The sequence below is a fragment of the Nycticebus coucang genome, chromosome 17 (genome assembly GCF_027406575.1).
Source record: "Nycticebus coucang isolate mNycCou1 chromosome 17, mNycCou1.pri, whole genome shotgun sequence".
NCBI classification, from domain to species: domain Eukaryota; kingdom Metazoa; phylum Chordata; class Mammalia; order Primates; family Lorisidae; genus Nycticebus; species Nycticebus coucang.
This window is the reverse complement of record NC_069796.1, coordinates 87,990,519-88,005,572: the sequence shown is the minus strand read 5'-3', so window position 1 is coordinate 88,005,572 and position 15,054 is coordinate 87,990,519. Positions and strand designations below refer to the sequence as shown.

The window sequence follows — 15,054 nt, the reverse complement described above, 5'->3', positions numbered from 1 at the left end:
CCAGCGATAGTCAAGAGCATGATCCAGATGGGATTTTTCCAAGAAAGCAGAAATCGATTTTTATGTGAAATCTCCCAATTCATATGTTAGGCACTAATTCAAAAAAACATTTTTTTGGAAAAAAAAAAAAAATTGTGTAGCCCCAACCAAAATCCATCTGTGGACCAGATATGGCCTGTAGCCATCAACGTGCACACTCTGATATTTGCCAAATATTAAGTGGAATAAGCAACTCACGCATAGTTTATCCAGGATACTGAAGTACAATATGCATCTACCATGTGCTCATATAGTATTATAATATATAAACGGCCTACATGCACCGGTTTGGGTCGGTTTGTAACTGAGTGCGGGTATTTGGCCTACACAAATATTTACAATCTATTCAGAGTGGATACCCTTGAAAAGGGTAGGGATACTTGGGTTTTTTTCATTTTGTTTTGATTTTCACCTAGGTACGTGTTTCAAATTATCCACAAAGACTCTGTACTGCATAGTTAGCATGAGAAAAATAAAAGAGTCTTGTTTTTAAAAGACCATGCCAGAAATCAAAGAATGGCAGAGGCCTTATGAGAAAAACACCATGTGATATAAATAGAGTTTAGAACAGAGCAGCCACTGACCTGAATTTAAGTCCCACAAGAGCGTGCACTTGCTGTGGCATGTGGGAGATTTCATTTCTTATCTCTGAGCTTTTGGTTTCCTCAACTGCAAAGTTGGGACAGCAGGCTCCTTCCCCAGAGAGGGCACAGGAAGGTGGAAGGGCCAGGCTCAGAAGCCAGAGTGACAGGCGTTCCTCAGCTCTGCCACCAATCAGGTGTGTGACCTCAGACAAGAGATGCCACCTCTCTGTGCCTCAGGTTCTTCATGTGAAAATGAAACTAGTGACAATTCCTTCCCCAGGAAATGATTTCATGCTCAGAACAAGGCCCAGCCCATATCAAAGCCCTTGGTAAGCGTCAACAATTAACAATTATAATGATGTGCAAACTACAAGAGCCTTTAGAGAAAAAATGTTACTTATTAATATTGTAAGAATTTAGCGAGTTTTCCCATTTTCCTCTGCCATCTTTGCTTTAGTGCTATTAGTTTCCAACGTCCTCCCCAAGGGCTCTAGGGAGCTTGGCGGACACACAGTCCCAGGGACCAGAGCTTTAGGCACAGCAAAGCGGCACAGCTTCTGGAGGGACCAAGCACCCACCCCACCCACAGCCAGTGCGCACAACACAGGAGGCAAGTCCCCAGGCCTTTTCTCTCTTGATTTGTACACAATCCGAGCAGCTGAGCTGTCCGTTCTTCCAGCCCAGGGCAGAAGGGACAGAGGAGATCGGAAGACAGTGCTGTGCAAAGGACAAACAGGCAGACAGGAAATCAGAAGGAGGCAGTGACTTCCACCACATTCCAAAGGAGGGATTAAAATACTAAGTCCTTCCTTACTTAAAAAAGTCTCAGAGGTCTAGAACATTAACCTTAGAAGGCCTCATTCTTCAATTACAGGGAACTAACAGGATGCTTGCTGCCTCTTCTTATATTGGTGCAAAATAGTAAGGGCAAGTTTTAAATAAAATTTGCATAAAGCATCATAAATAAAGTCAACTAAGCTAGGTTTTCCTACCACATATCCTGGACTTGAGGTAAGGACCCAGGATCTCTGAGTGGCCACGTCTCTTCATCCAAGACTTTCCATTCGTAGAAAGAGGGCATGGGCCATGCAGATAGCACTGCATGGCTGTGGCTCCAAGAGAAGGCCTGAGGAAGCCACCCACAGCCAGGGGTGGCTTATTTTTTAGGGACAGAGTCTCACTCTGTCACCTAGGCTGGAGTGCACTGGCGTCATCATAGCTCACTGCAGCCTCTAACTCCTGGGCTCAGGCAATCCTCCTACCTCAGCCTCCCAGGAAGCTGGACCTATAGGCACTCACTGCCTTACCTGGCTAATTTTTCTTATTTTTTTGTAAAGATGAGGTCTCATTATGTTGCCCAAGCTAGCTTTGAACTCTTGGCCTCAAATGATCCATCACCTAGAGTGCTGGGATCACGGGGGTGAGCCACCATGCCAGGCCACAGGAGGGTCTTATGATGGCAGTGTGGCACCTCCACCTGCACATCTAGAGGCTCCCGGTGCCCTGGACCTTGTTCCACACTCTTAAGTGGCAGCTCAGTCCTCAAGGGGGCCCTTGGTTTCCCCAACCCTCAGGTCTCGCTCTCTCTCACCAGTTCTCAGAGGCAGCCCCTACTACCACTGCCCGGCCGCCCTCACCCTTCCTGCCTGCACAGTGCCCCCTACCCGCCTGGACACTGCCCTGTCTAGCTCCAGGGACACTAGGAGTGACTTTCCCGCTGTTCCCTGCTAATAGCCTTTGCCCCCTACAAGTTGTCAGGCCTCTGCACAGTTCCCTGCTCTGTGACTCAGCCTGAACCTGGTGGTGGCCACTATGGGCCACGCTCGCTGTCCCTTGCAGGGCTCTATCCATGCCTTGCAAGCCCACCTCAGACCCCTTCCTAACTGTCCCAGGCCCTTGGCTCAGGTCATAACTATTGTGAGTAGCCCTCTCTGCCCCATGAGCAAGGTTAGGGTGTCCTTGAGGTCAAGCCTCACCTGGTGACTCTAGGCCCCAACTGCCTGGTCATCTGTGTCCAGGACTGTGGCCAGTAGGGTTAGGATGGCCACAGGAGACAGGCTGATTTTAAAAATGGGAAAACTGGCCCAGGCAAGTTGGGGGAGGTGGGTCTGCCTGGTCACATGGAGAGTGGTAGCCCAGCAGGGAGACAGAACCTGCCTCTCCCTAGCCCACCATGGGCAGCAAAATTCACTTGGCACTCAGAGGCCATGAGGTGGCCACCACCCAACATGGGCACCACAGGCCATAGCTACAGCTCACTGAGGTGCTCTCAGCCCACACTTTCCTGTCCAACATATCGATAATGACCACAGCAGCTAGGCACCCCGCCTGGGCCAGCTGATCCCTCAACCAGGATCCTCTTACATTAGGCACCAGGATCCCCAGGCACCCCCTACAGACAGGTCCTCAATCAGTCCCACCAAGCTGAGACTCGGGCCACCTGTGGCTACTACTCCCAGCTCCATCTCCAAGTGGCCTGCATCACCCTGACCTCCTCTACCAGCTCAGGTTAGTCACTTTGCACCCAGGCGACGGCGGAGAGTCCCTCCAGTGGCAGGGAGGGATTAACCCTTTCTGATCCTATGTCAGACTTTTCTATTTATAAACAAAAATAAACACAAACACTTTAATTCTTTAATTAGGTTATACTTTCATGTAACCTAAAATAGATAATAAAATCATCAGGAGTTCATATTTATGTTTTTCTCTTTTGAAACTGTAGGATAATTGCAAGTAATCTACCAACCTCTTTCCTGCCCAAAATAATTAAGAGCTGGGGGCTATGTGGGTGACAGAAAAATTGGATTGGAAAGGATTAATTCTAGGTATGTCACACATACCACATAAAAACATACACACACCAGACAGAACACCACACCTCCCCCCAATCCCAGGAGCCCAGCACTTCTGACTGGGACGGGGAGACCCTGAGTGGTCTGAGACCTGCCTGCAGGCTGCACGTCAGAACCCCTGCTAGGTGTTGGGCACCTTGTCGCAGAGTCTCCACAATTCTAGAAGGCCCCAAGGGGAACTACAAAAAGGGCAGGCTCCGAACAGGGAGGGCTGCGCAGCAAGCCCAAGCCAAGGCTGCCCATCTCGTTCTTCTGTAAGGGAAGCTGGCTGGACAGGCCCGGAGCTCATCAACCGGCAGATAAGCCCCGTCCGCTCCCCTGGGGGAGGCAGGGCAAAGGCCCTTCTCCCAATGTAGAGATGAGGAAACCAAGGTTCAGGGACACAAACACCACACACCCCCCACGTGCGAAAAAGTCACACACCCGGGTTTGCTGGAAGGCTGGATGTTCTGGAAGGAAGGAGGGTCAGAGAAGAGACAAGGGGCAGAGACTGTGCCCTGAAGGAGGTCAGTGTCGGGGGTGTGGGAAGAGGCCAGGGTGAGGCCCACCTGGGATACCAGCAGGAACCAGACCTGGGAGGCTATCAGGTGATTCAGAAATGGGCCCCCTCACTGCGTGGAGAGAAACACCACAGAAAAGACACGGTCAGTGGGCAGAGGAGGCCAGGGCACAGGCTCCGCGTACCTGGGAACTCGGGACTCGGAGACCCCACAGGCCACCCCTCCCCTTCGAACCCATGGGGACCCCTCCTCAACCCCCCAGCCCCACACATGGTCGCTCCACCTCTCCCCAAAGTCCTTCCAGGGACAGGAAGCCCACCTCAGCCTCTCCCATCAGGCAGGCCGCACTTCAGAAAGCACTGCTTATTTCAAGCCAAAAAGAAACCCAGAAGCCACCCAAATGAATGCACTGCCCCTTCCATACAAAGAAGCCCTTGCGAGACCAATGGAAGGTCCCCATACTCTTTCTCCCCCTCCAGACCTCTTTCTCTGGTCCACGAGTACCACTCCTCAGGAGCCATGAAGACCCTTCCAGGTAACGAGCTCCTGTAACTCTCACACCCTCATCTGATTGCTGTGAGAGGCCAGTACTGTCATTACCTCCAGCTGGGGATGAAGACGCTGAGGCAAGACAGCAACCTGACCACCGTCAGGTGGCAGAAAAGGGCCAGGCTTAAGACTCAGACAAATGTGAATTCAATTCCCAGGTGGGTCATTGTGCCCTGGGCTGAGTTCTCTGAGCCTCAGTCTCCTCATCTGTAAAATGGGGACCTTTCAGGGTAACAAAGCTCCCAGACAGTCCATGCTCCACGAGTGCCAGCTCTTCCTGAGACAAGGCAAGTGAGTGCTCCTGCAGGTGTGTTTCCAGGCGGGTGGACATAAGCATTCTGCTTCCCAAAGTTGGGCCTAGAGGTTGTGTACAGTGAAAGAGCTCCACAGAGATGAGAGGGAAGAGGGGGATGAAGGTGACTCTGCTGGTACAGGGTCCAAGCCGGTGGCCTGGGAAATCTATCTCCCCAACAGGAGACCCAGCTGATCTTCAACGTGCTTCTCCAAGTGGAGAGAAAAATGACCAGAGGCACTGCCTGACCAGACCCCAGAGTAGGGTTCGGGGGCAGGGGGACCCACACGGCAGCCACGTGCCTCCTCCTCCCCATGTGCACTGCCCAGGCCCACTTCTGCCTCCCAGGGCCCCTCTGGAGTCCCTCCTGCCCCAGCCTGGCCACCTGCCGCCTGCCCCTGGCTGACTTCAGAAGTCTCTGTACCCTCCATGCTCCTCCTCCTCCCAGACACGCACCTGCAGCCACCAGAGCCCACCTCTTACAGCAAAAGATAGTCACCTCTACAGAGTGTCAGAACAGCAGCCACACCACAAGGACCCAGCCCACTGTGCCCATAGCCTTGGGGGAAGCCCTTGCCATCTCGCCCGGGTCTCTGGTCCCCCTGTGGCCTGCCCTGCTGAATCCTCAGCTCCTTCTACGCTATCCTATTCACCTGGGTCTCTAGTGTCAAAGTGCCTGGCAGGCGCTTAATACATCAAAGCCAAACTCAACGGGGTAAGAGATGGCATGTGGGTGGTCAAATTTATCAGCTGATGAGGGCACAGGCCTTAGGAGATCAGAAAGGCACTGATTCAGCTGACTGAACACCTGAGCCCATGATCTGTTCAGCACATTGTGGCACGCCTCCTGCAGGCCAGGTGTCATGCTGGGCACAGGGACCAGGATACAGAACAAGATCCGCCACGCCCTGCCCTCAGGAGCTTACAGCTGCTCTTGCCAAAAAAAAGCCTTCATCTCAGGCCCCTGCTCTTTCAATATCTCCACCCAGAAATCAGGAGGAAACTGTCCCTATGGATTGTAAACACAGCCACAGGGGTATAAGGAGATTTCTCCATGGACCACCACTCCTGTCCCTAGAAAAGTATTATAAGATCAAAACACCCCTTCCTGTTGCTGGCAGCCTCACCTGACATCTCACCTGTCATCCCCCAGTCACAGAATCAGCACTTTCACCTCTGAAGCTCAGGACTGTATGGAAGGTGTGGATGACACAGCAACCTCTGAGCACTGTGGGGACACTGCCTTGGGTCACTTCTCTCTCCTGGTCCTAACATGTCCATCTACACATGTCCCCAAAAAGTGAAGTACACCCAAGTTCAAGGAGAGGAGATGACTTTCAACTGGGCAGGCTCTGGAACACCTGGCCTCATGGCCAGCGACCCACAGACCCCAGGTCCAAACTCATCATGCCAGCTCCCAAATAATCAGAAACCTCCAACTGGGCCAATGCTAATTGGCCTAAGTAGTGACCTACCCCATACCCCTCTGGCAAAGTCCTATCCCATGAAGGAGCGGGGAGGAGGGAGGATATGGAGAGAAATGAGTCAAACTTTTAGTTTCTGGTCCAGCATATCTGGTCAAGCTTGGGAGCCATGATTCCTGTACACACGAGATAAGGTGAACCAAACATAAATGAAGAACTTTCCCTAAATTCATCAGAGAAGTAAGGTCATAGGGCAAACTGCTGCCCTAAAATCTGAAAGCAGATAGGCAGGTACAGAGAATCACAGCTTGCCAGAGCAGAAACCTCCATGGGAACCAGGTCTGGTCCCCTTACCAACAACAACAGGGTATAAGGCAGCGATGTTAGAATGATCCAACTGGAACTTTAAAATAACTATAATTAATATGCTAAAGGTGCTAATTGAACACGCAGACCACATATAAGCAGAGATGAAGAGTCTAAAAAAGGATAAAAAAATAAATGCCAGAAATCAAAAACAGTGTAATAAAAATGAAGAATGCCTTTGCTGGGCTCATTTGTAGACGGAACACAGCTGAAAAAAGAGTCAGTGAGCTTTAAGATAAGTCAACAGAATCTCCTAACTAAAAGGCAAAGGAAAAAAGACTTAACAAATAAAAATGAAGACCAAATATGCCAGAACTATGCAACAACCACAAAAGGTACAAACACATATAACAGGAATAACAGAAGGACAAGAGAGAGAAAAAGGAACTAAAGAAATATTTGAAGGAACAGTATCTGAGCGTTTCCCCAAATTAATCTTAGACACCAAACCCTGGATCTATGAAGTCAGAGAACACCAGGCAGGATAACACCCAAAACACCTGCACTTTGCAAATCATAGGAAAATAAAGATTTAAAAAACCATCAAAGTAGTAGCCACAGGGAAAAACACACCCATGGAGAAGCAGGGATAAGACCTACATTAGACTCCTTGAGAAACCGGGCAAGCAAGAAAAAGTATGGTGAAATATTTAAATTGAGGAGAGGGGAAAAAACCCACCAACCTAGAATTCGGTATCCTATAAAATTATCCTTCAAAACTGATGGAGAAATAAAAACTTTGTCAGACAAAAGAAAAAAAAAATTGAAAGAACGTATCACAGCTGCCTTGAAGCAAAGGTTGAAAGAAGTTCTTCTGAGAGAAAGAAAGGTGAAGGTCAGAAACTCAGACCTGCGTGAAGACAAGAAGAGCTTTAGAGAAGGAATGAGTGAAGGTAAAATCAAATCTTTTATTTGTCTTTAGTTTTTTTTGAGACAGAGTCTCACTGTGTGGCCCTGGGTACAGTGCTGTGGCGTCACAGCTCACAGCAACCTCAAACTCTCAGGCTTAAGCGATTCTCTTGCCTCAGCCTCCTTAGTAGCTGGGATTACAGGTGCCCGCCACAATGCTCGGCTATTTTTTTGTTGCAGTTGTCATTGTTGTTTAGCAGGCCCAGGCTGGGTTGGAACGTGCCAGCCTGGGTATATGTGGCCGGCGCCCTACCCACTGAGCTCTGGGCCCTGCCCTATTTGTCTTCTTCTTAATTGGTTTAACAGAACAGTCTGTTAAATAACGGAGCAATGTATTTGATGATCAAAGCTTATGGATAAGTTAATCAGTGATGATGGGTGGTAGAAGGAAGCAGGGGGCTTTGTCAGGAGCTACTTGAGCAGACATGGAGCCCTACGTTGTCATTTGAAAATAGACTTGGGGCGCGGCACCTGTGGCTCAAAGGAGTAGGGTGCCTGCCCCATATGCCGGAGGTGGTGGGTTCAAACCCAGCCCCTGCCAAAAAAAAAAAAGAAAGAAAGAAAAGAAAAAGGAAATAGACTTGGATAGACGGTAAACATATATTGCAAACTCTGGGTGACTACTAAAAAACGTTTGAAAAGAAATACAATTGATATGTTCAGAAAGGAGAGAAAATGGCAACATCTTAAAACCACAGAAAAGAGTGGAAGACAAGATAGAAACAAAGAAAAAGGGCCATGAATAGAAAATAGTCAAACTTTATCAAAAATAGCTTTAAACATCAATGATCTAAACATAATAAAAAGAGACCGTCAGAGGGGATCCAAAAACAAGACTTACCTTGCATTCCATGTTCTGTGCTACAAGAAAGCAGAGAGTATCAAGACTCACATACGGCCAGCCAACTTCTGCACGTTCGTAGTCAATTAAGGGAAATGAAAGTAAAAATTAATTCCCAGCCACTGTTAATCTCTCATTGTTGACACAATTTTTAAACTAAAACCAAAAAAGAAAATCCTACCCCTTCTGGATTCAAGAACTAAATTATTTGTAATAAATTTCAAGAAATAAGACAGAAATTTCATTATACAAATGATACTCAAGGAGCACATTAATGAAATAATGTGGTCCAACAGAACACAAAAGATCGGGATGATGAACCTGACTGAAAACCACAAAGAGATAGCCCATGCCAGTGAGAATCTTGAAGCTACCCAAGCCCCTGAGTATTTTATAAGTAGGACTCCACTCCAGCTCACTGCCATTGCCAGCATCTCCCTTTATAATGGGGATGGTGAATCTACTCACAGCCTCTTTCTCAGGCTTAGAAGACACAGGAATGTAAATATTTCACTTCCATATGAAAAAGGCTATAAAATCCACATGAAAAAAGCCAACAATCCCATATATCAATGGGCAAGAGACATGAATAGAACCTTCTCTAACGAAGACAGACGAATGCCTAACAAACATATGAAAAAATGTTCCTCATCCCTATCTATTAGAGAAATGCAAATCAAAACCACCCTGAGATACCATCTAACCCCAGCAAGAATGGCCCACATCACAAAATCTCAAAACTGCAGATGTTGGCGTGGATGTGGAGAGAAGGGAACACTTTTACACTGCTGGTGGGACTGCAAACTAGTACAACCTTTCTGGAAGGAAGTATGGAGAAACCTCAAAGCACTCAAGCTAGACCTCCCATTTGATCCTGCAGTCCCATTACTGGGCATCTACCCAGAAGGAAAGAAATCCTTTTATCATAAGGATACTTGTACTAGACTGTTTATTGCAGCTCAATTTACAATCGCCAAAATGTGGAAACAGCCTAAATGCCCACCAACCCAGGAATGGATTAACAAGCTGTGGTATATGTATACCATGGAATACTATTTAGCCATTAAAAAAAATGGAGACTTTACATCCTTTGTATTAACCTGGATGGAAGTGGAAGACATTATTCTTAGTAAAGCATCACAAGAATGGAGAAGCACGAATCCTATGTACTCAATCTTGATATGAGGACAATTAATGACAATTATGGTTATGGGGGGGGGAGGAAAAACAGAAAGAGGGATGGAGGGAGGGGGGTGGGGCCTTGGTGTGTGCCACACCTTCTGGGGGCAAGACATGATTGCAAGAGGGACTTTACCAAACAAATGCAATCAGTGTAAAAAAAAAAAAGGCTATAACATGTTATTTATACCTGAGAGAGAGAGGGAGAAAGGGAGAGTGACAGAGAGATAACAATGTTAAACCCAATTCCTTAAAAAACAAACAAAAAGTTTTCAAAGAAATTACTCCTTCCCTGCATGATAAAAGCAGATTCATTGACCCTCTGAAACTCCATTCCTTCCTTGGGTCTGTTTTCTAGCCATGATGTTAATGTCAGATGGTAGGTAGTGGGCAGGTGGTGGGGATTAGCGCTTAGAGCTCTGGGATAACGTTTCCCCTCAGCACTGGGTTCTCCTGGACCCTGCACCTCTGTGAGCACATTCCCCATGGTGTGCTCAGCAAATCCCCCATGTGTTTCCCTGTGTTTCCCAGATTCCCTTGCAGAAAGTAGGGGTCACGTGACTAAACCTGACCAATGACGTGTGAGCAACCATGACCCACGTACTTCTAGGATGAAGCAATTAAAAGCCCACATAACTCATTCTTTTCCTGGCTGCAGAGACCTTAGAAAGCTTCATGTTGAGACGGTAGAATGAGCAGATGGAGAGGGTGGGATCCCTGAGTCACCCACTAGATGAGAGCCCCAGTGCACCTGGGCCAAAGCAGGTGTGAGCTAGAACTGACCTTTGGGCCAGGGAAGCCGAGGCAGGTGAATTGCTGGAGCTCAGGGGTTCGAGATCAGTCTGAGCAGGAGTGAGACCCTATATCTACTAAAAATAGAAAAACTAGCTGGGGGTGGTGGTGCAGGCCTCTAGTCCCAGCTACATGAGAGGCTGAGGCAAGAGGATCACTTGAGCTCACGGAGGTTGCTGTGAGCTATGATGCCACAGCACTCTACCCAGGGCAACAGAGTGAGACTCTGTCTCAAAAAAATAAAAGAAAAAGTAGAACTGACCTTTGGGGTTCCTTTGTTACTGCAGCTCAGCCTCACCAAACCTGACTGATACTCTTGCTGAAACACCACTCCTGTCCTTTCCACCTACTCATCTTCTTCAAAATTCAGTTGGGCATCACTTCCTCGGGGACCCTTTCCCTGACACCACTTCCCACCCTCAGGTGGGTGGGGGCTGCTCCTGCACATCCACAGTCTCCTGAGCTTCCATTTCTCTCAGCACTGATTGTGCTGTGTTGGCACTACCTGTCCCCCCTGCCAGACCAGGAAACCCAGGATGGCCAGGCCCAAGTTTGCTGCAACCTCCCAAGACTTGTATCTCCCCAAAATTCCTATGTTGAAGCCTTAAGCCCCAGCACCTCAGAATGTAACTGCATTTGGAGACACAGTCTTTGCAGAGGTAATTTAGGTAAAATGGGGATCTTAGGGTGGAGCCCTCATAAGGACAGGAGATTGGGACACAGACGTACCAGAGGGGAGACTACGTGAGGACACAGAGAGAAGATGAGCCATGCAGAGACCTCTGGGGGAACCGGCCCTGCTGACACTTCCATCTCGGATTTCCAGCTGCCAGACTGTGAGCAAACACCTGTTTCAGCAGCCCAGGGCCTGGATCCTTGCTACAGCAGCCCTCACAGACTGAAGTGAATGACATCCTGCTTGGGCTGACTCACTCCAGGGATGGGCTCTCCCAGGCCCAGCCTGCCCGTGCTTGATAGAAAGCTTTCATGCACACAGCATTTTCCAGATTAACATAATCTAGTCCCCTTGTATCACTGCATCAACTGTCACAACCCACAGAAGTTGTTTAGCACCCCTGTTTTACATAAGAGAAAACAGAGGGGCTCTGAGAAGCACAGCCAACTGGACTTAAACCCAAACCTCCTAAGGCCTGTTCCACCGGCTCCTCCGCAAACCCTGCTCCCAACAGAGCATCTGGCTCCCACAGAACTTACTACCATCGTCTGACCACCTCTGCAGAGACTGGTGTCGCAGACGGTAAGAAATAGAGGGGCGGGGATGGGGGGGAGGGAAGTAAGTCATGAATGGAGGGCCCCTTCAACACATACCCATGTGTCTGACATCCAAATGCAGGCATCTGTCAACCCATATTTCAGTCTGCTCAAACCCAAATAACCATGAAAATATTTAAGCATGTTTAAAAAAAAAAAAAGCCCAGTGGTAATACTTCCCTCAGGATGATTAGGGACCTGTGACGAGATGTCTGCGATGTCTGCGAGCAACCTGTCTGTGAGCAATCTGCTTAACCTATCCGAGAGGGAGGGCTCACTCCCTGTGTGTTGTGTCTGAGACAGTGTAGGCATTAAGTGGCCAGCTCTTACCACTGGCCCTCATTCAGGTATCTTTTTCTTCCTCACTTTTCTTATTTTTAACAGTGTTGCACACTAGTGAAGAGCCAAACTGAGGTACAGAATCTAGAGTTCCAGAAAAAAAAAAAAATCCCTAAGACGTTCCTTGCCTTCACTTTGGCTGACCGATCATAAGCCCCATGCAGCGGGTACTGGCTGTACACAGAAAACCCTTTGAGAATGGCTCGCAGAAGGCAGTTACTGGTGACAGAGCTACCCATCATCTATGCAGAGCTTAAACAGAGTTTTGTGCTAAAACTTGACAAGTTTGTGGAATTTGACCAACTACTTCATTTTACAGATGAGGAAACTGAGGCTCAGAGCCAGGATTCACAGCCGAGATTCCAGCCATGCCTGTGAGGCACTGCAGCCTGCCCCCCCTCCTCGGTGACACGACTCGCATTCCACTCGGTGCCCCACAATTCACCTTCCCACCCCCATTTTTGCAGTAAGGAGCTGCCTGTCACTTTGCCCTGAGGACTTCCTACTGGGTGCCCTGACTGGACATGTGCTGGGCCAGGCCTGTCCTCTTGGTGCCAACACCCAGGGCTTGCACAGGCAGCAGGCTCAGCAGGCCTGCTGGAGCACAGTGGCTGGAAGACATCATGTGCTGCTGACTCCCTAACCAGGAGCCAACGGGGCTTAGATGGCACCGGCCACTCCTGTGTCTTCACTGGGATTCAAGAAATTTACAAGGCTCCAACTGTGGAACTTTAATTGCAATACCCTAACACGGTCGCTAAAAAGTCGTCTCACACCCGGGGAGACAGCAGACACATGCTAAGTAGGAACCCCCTTCAAGTCCTTCGCTCTGGGAAATGAGGAACTATGATTTGCTCAAACATTCCAGTGTTTGAGAGAGACGCTCTGTCTCAGTCTAGGCACGCTCTCAGCAGCCTATGGAAAGGACCCCAGTGTGGGACCAAATGGAGACCTAGGAATGACATTTCTACATGTCACTCGGGTTCCATCACTCATTCATCAGTCACAAGGCTTGACTTGGACATAAATGGGAAACAGGTGGTGGGGCAAGATGCCCACTTGCTGGGGCGCTATGGCCTACAGGGGGTGTGACCACAGCCCCTCCTCCCTGGCCGGCAGCTCAGGGTGGAGCCAGCCCTAGGACAGTGGCTCCCAACCCCCAGATCCTGGGGTGGCAGAGGTGGTAGCTCCTGGGATGCCAGCTCTGACATGTTGCTCTGGAGGGTCAATCCTACCCACTACTTTTAAAACAAAGAAACAGAAAACCAAGAAGTTTGCAGATGCTACCTACGGAGAGACACCTACACCCACTGGCAGAACTTCACATTCTAGAACCTCAGAACGGCTATCGAGTGGAGTCCTCTCAAGGGTCAGCTCTGGCCTGAGACTGAATCTGAATCTTGATTCTACCACTTGTTAGCTGTGTGTCCTGGGGGCAGGTGACTTGTCCTCTCTGGGCTTCTGTTTCCCCCACCTGAAAAGTGAGGAAAATGATAATACCTAATAGGGTCTCTGCAAGCACAGAATGAATGAGTTAACACAGACAGAGCAAGGCACAGGAGCTACTGAATGACATGTTTTTTACTACCCTGATTCCTGGGTCTACTGCAATGTATCTCCTAGTTATCCTCCATGGCCCCAGTCAAGTTGTAACTTGTTCCATATGACACCCTAGAAACACACAAATACCCCAGCACAGGTCAGCCCTGCCCGCCATTAAACCCCTCTGAAGCCTGGATGCCCCCTCCTCCAACTTCACCCTGCTTTAGGGGTTTCTCATGGGCTTCATAAAACTTCATTATCTGCAAGGCTTCCACCCCAGCTCCAAACAATTGAAAATTACAGCATCAAAATATTGCAATGAACATTAAAAAATGTTCTTTTTTTTATTTGTAATTTTATTTTATTTTATAATTATTTTTTTGAGACAGACTCTACTGTGTCACTGTGGGTAGAGTGCTGTAGTGTCATAGCTCACAGCAACCTCGAACTCTTATTTTTATTTTATTTTTTTATTGTTAAATAATAGCTGTGTACATTAGTACAATCAAGGGGTACAATGTGCTGGTTTCATATACAATCTGAAATATTCTCATCAAACTGTTCAACGTACCCTTCATGGCATTTTCTTAGTTATTATATGTAGATATTTGTATTCTGCATTTAGTAGGTTTCGCCTGTATCCATTCTAAATGCACCGTAGGTGTGGCCCCACCCATTAACCTCCCTTCACCCTAACCTCCCTCCTCCCTTCCCCTCCCTTGGCCCTTTCCCCATAGTCTTGTGCTATAGTTGGGTTATAGCCTTCATATGAAAGCTATAAATTAGCTTCATACTAGGGCTGAGTACATTGGATACTTTTTCTTCCATTCCTGAGATGCTTTGCTAAGAAGAATATGTTCCAGCTCCATCCATGTAAACATGAAAGAGGTAAACTCTCCATCTTTCTTTAAGGCTGCATAGTATTCCATGGTATACATGTACCACAATTTGCGAGTCCACTCGTGGGTCGATGGGCACTTGGGCTTCTTCCATGACTTAGCAATTATGAATTGGGCTGCAATAAACATTCTGGTACAGATGTCTGTGTTATATTGTGATTTTTGGTCTTCTGGGTATAAACCTAGTGAAGGAATTATAGGATCGAATGGCAGGTCTATTTTTAGGTCTCTAAGTATTCTCCCAACATCCTTCCAGAAGGAACGTATTAGTGTGCATTCCCACCAGCAGTGTAGAAGTGTGCCCTTTCCTCCACATCCACGCCAACATCTCTGGTTTTGGGATTTTGTTATGTGGGCTACTCTTACTGGGGTTAGGTGATATCTCAAAGTAGTTTTGATTTGCATTTCTCTGATGATTAAGGATGATGAGCTTTTTTTCATGTGTTTGTAGATTGTGCACCTGTCTTCTTTAGAGAAGTTTCTCTTCAAGTCCCTTGCCCACCCTGAGATGGGATCACTTGTTCTTTTCTTGCTAATACATTTGAGTTCTCTGTGGATTCTGGTTATTAAACCTTTATCGGAGGTATAACCTGCAAATATTTTCTCCCATTCTGAGGGCTGTCTGCTTGCTTTACTTACTATGTTCTTGGCTGTACAGAAGCTTTTTAGTTTGAC

General features: G+C 47.9%; 1 protein-coding gene across 8 annotated transcripts in view; it reads right to left on the bottom strand.

Annotated features, from left to right (window-relative positions):
- JAKMIP1 (janus kinase and microtubule interacting protein 1) overlaps positions 1-15,054 on the bottom strand; it is a 170,273-nt gene that overhangs the window by 90,884 nt on the left and 64,335 nt on the right. Inside the window, exon 1 of one of the 8 annotated variants that reach the window (XM_053567224.1) lies at positions 3,899-3,931. The exons of the other annotated variants lie outside the window; for them this stretch is intronic. The gene's annotated coding sequence lies outside the window, so the exon portion shown is untranslated. Of the gene's footprint in view, positions 1-3,898; positions 3,932-15,054 lie in introns of those variants that run through there. 8 annotated transcript variants of the gene reach the window in all.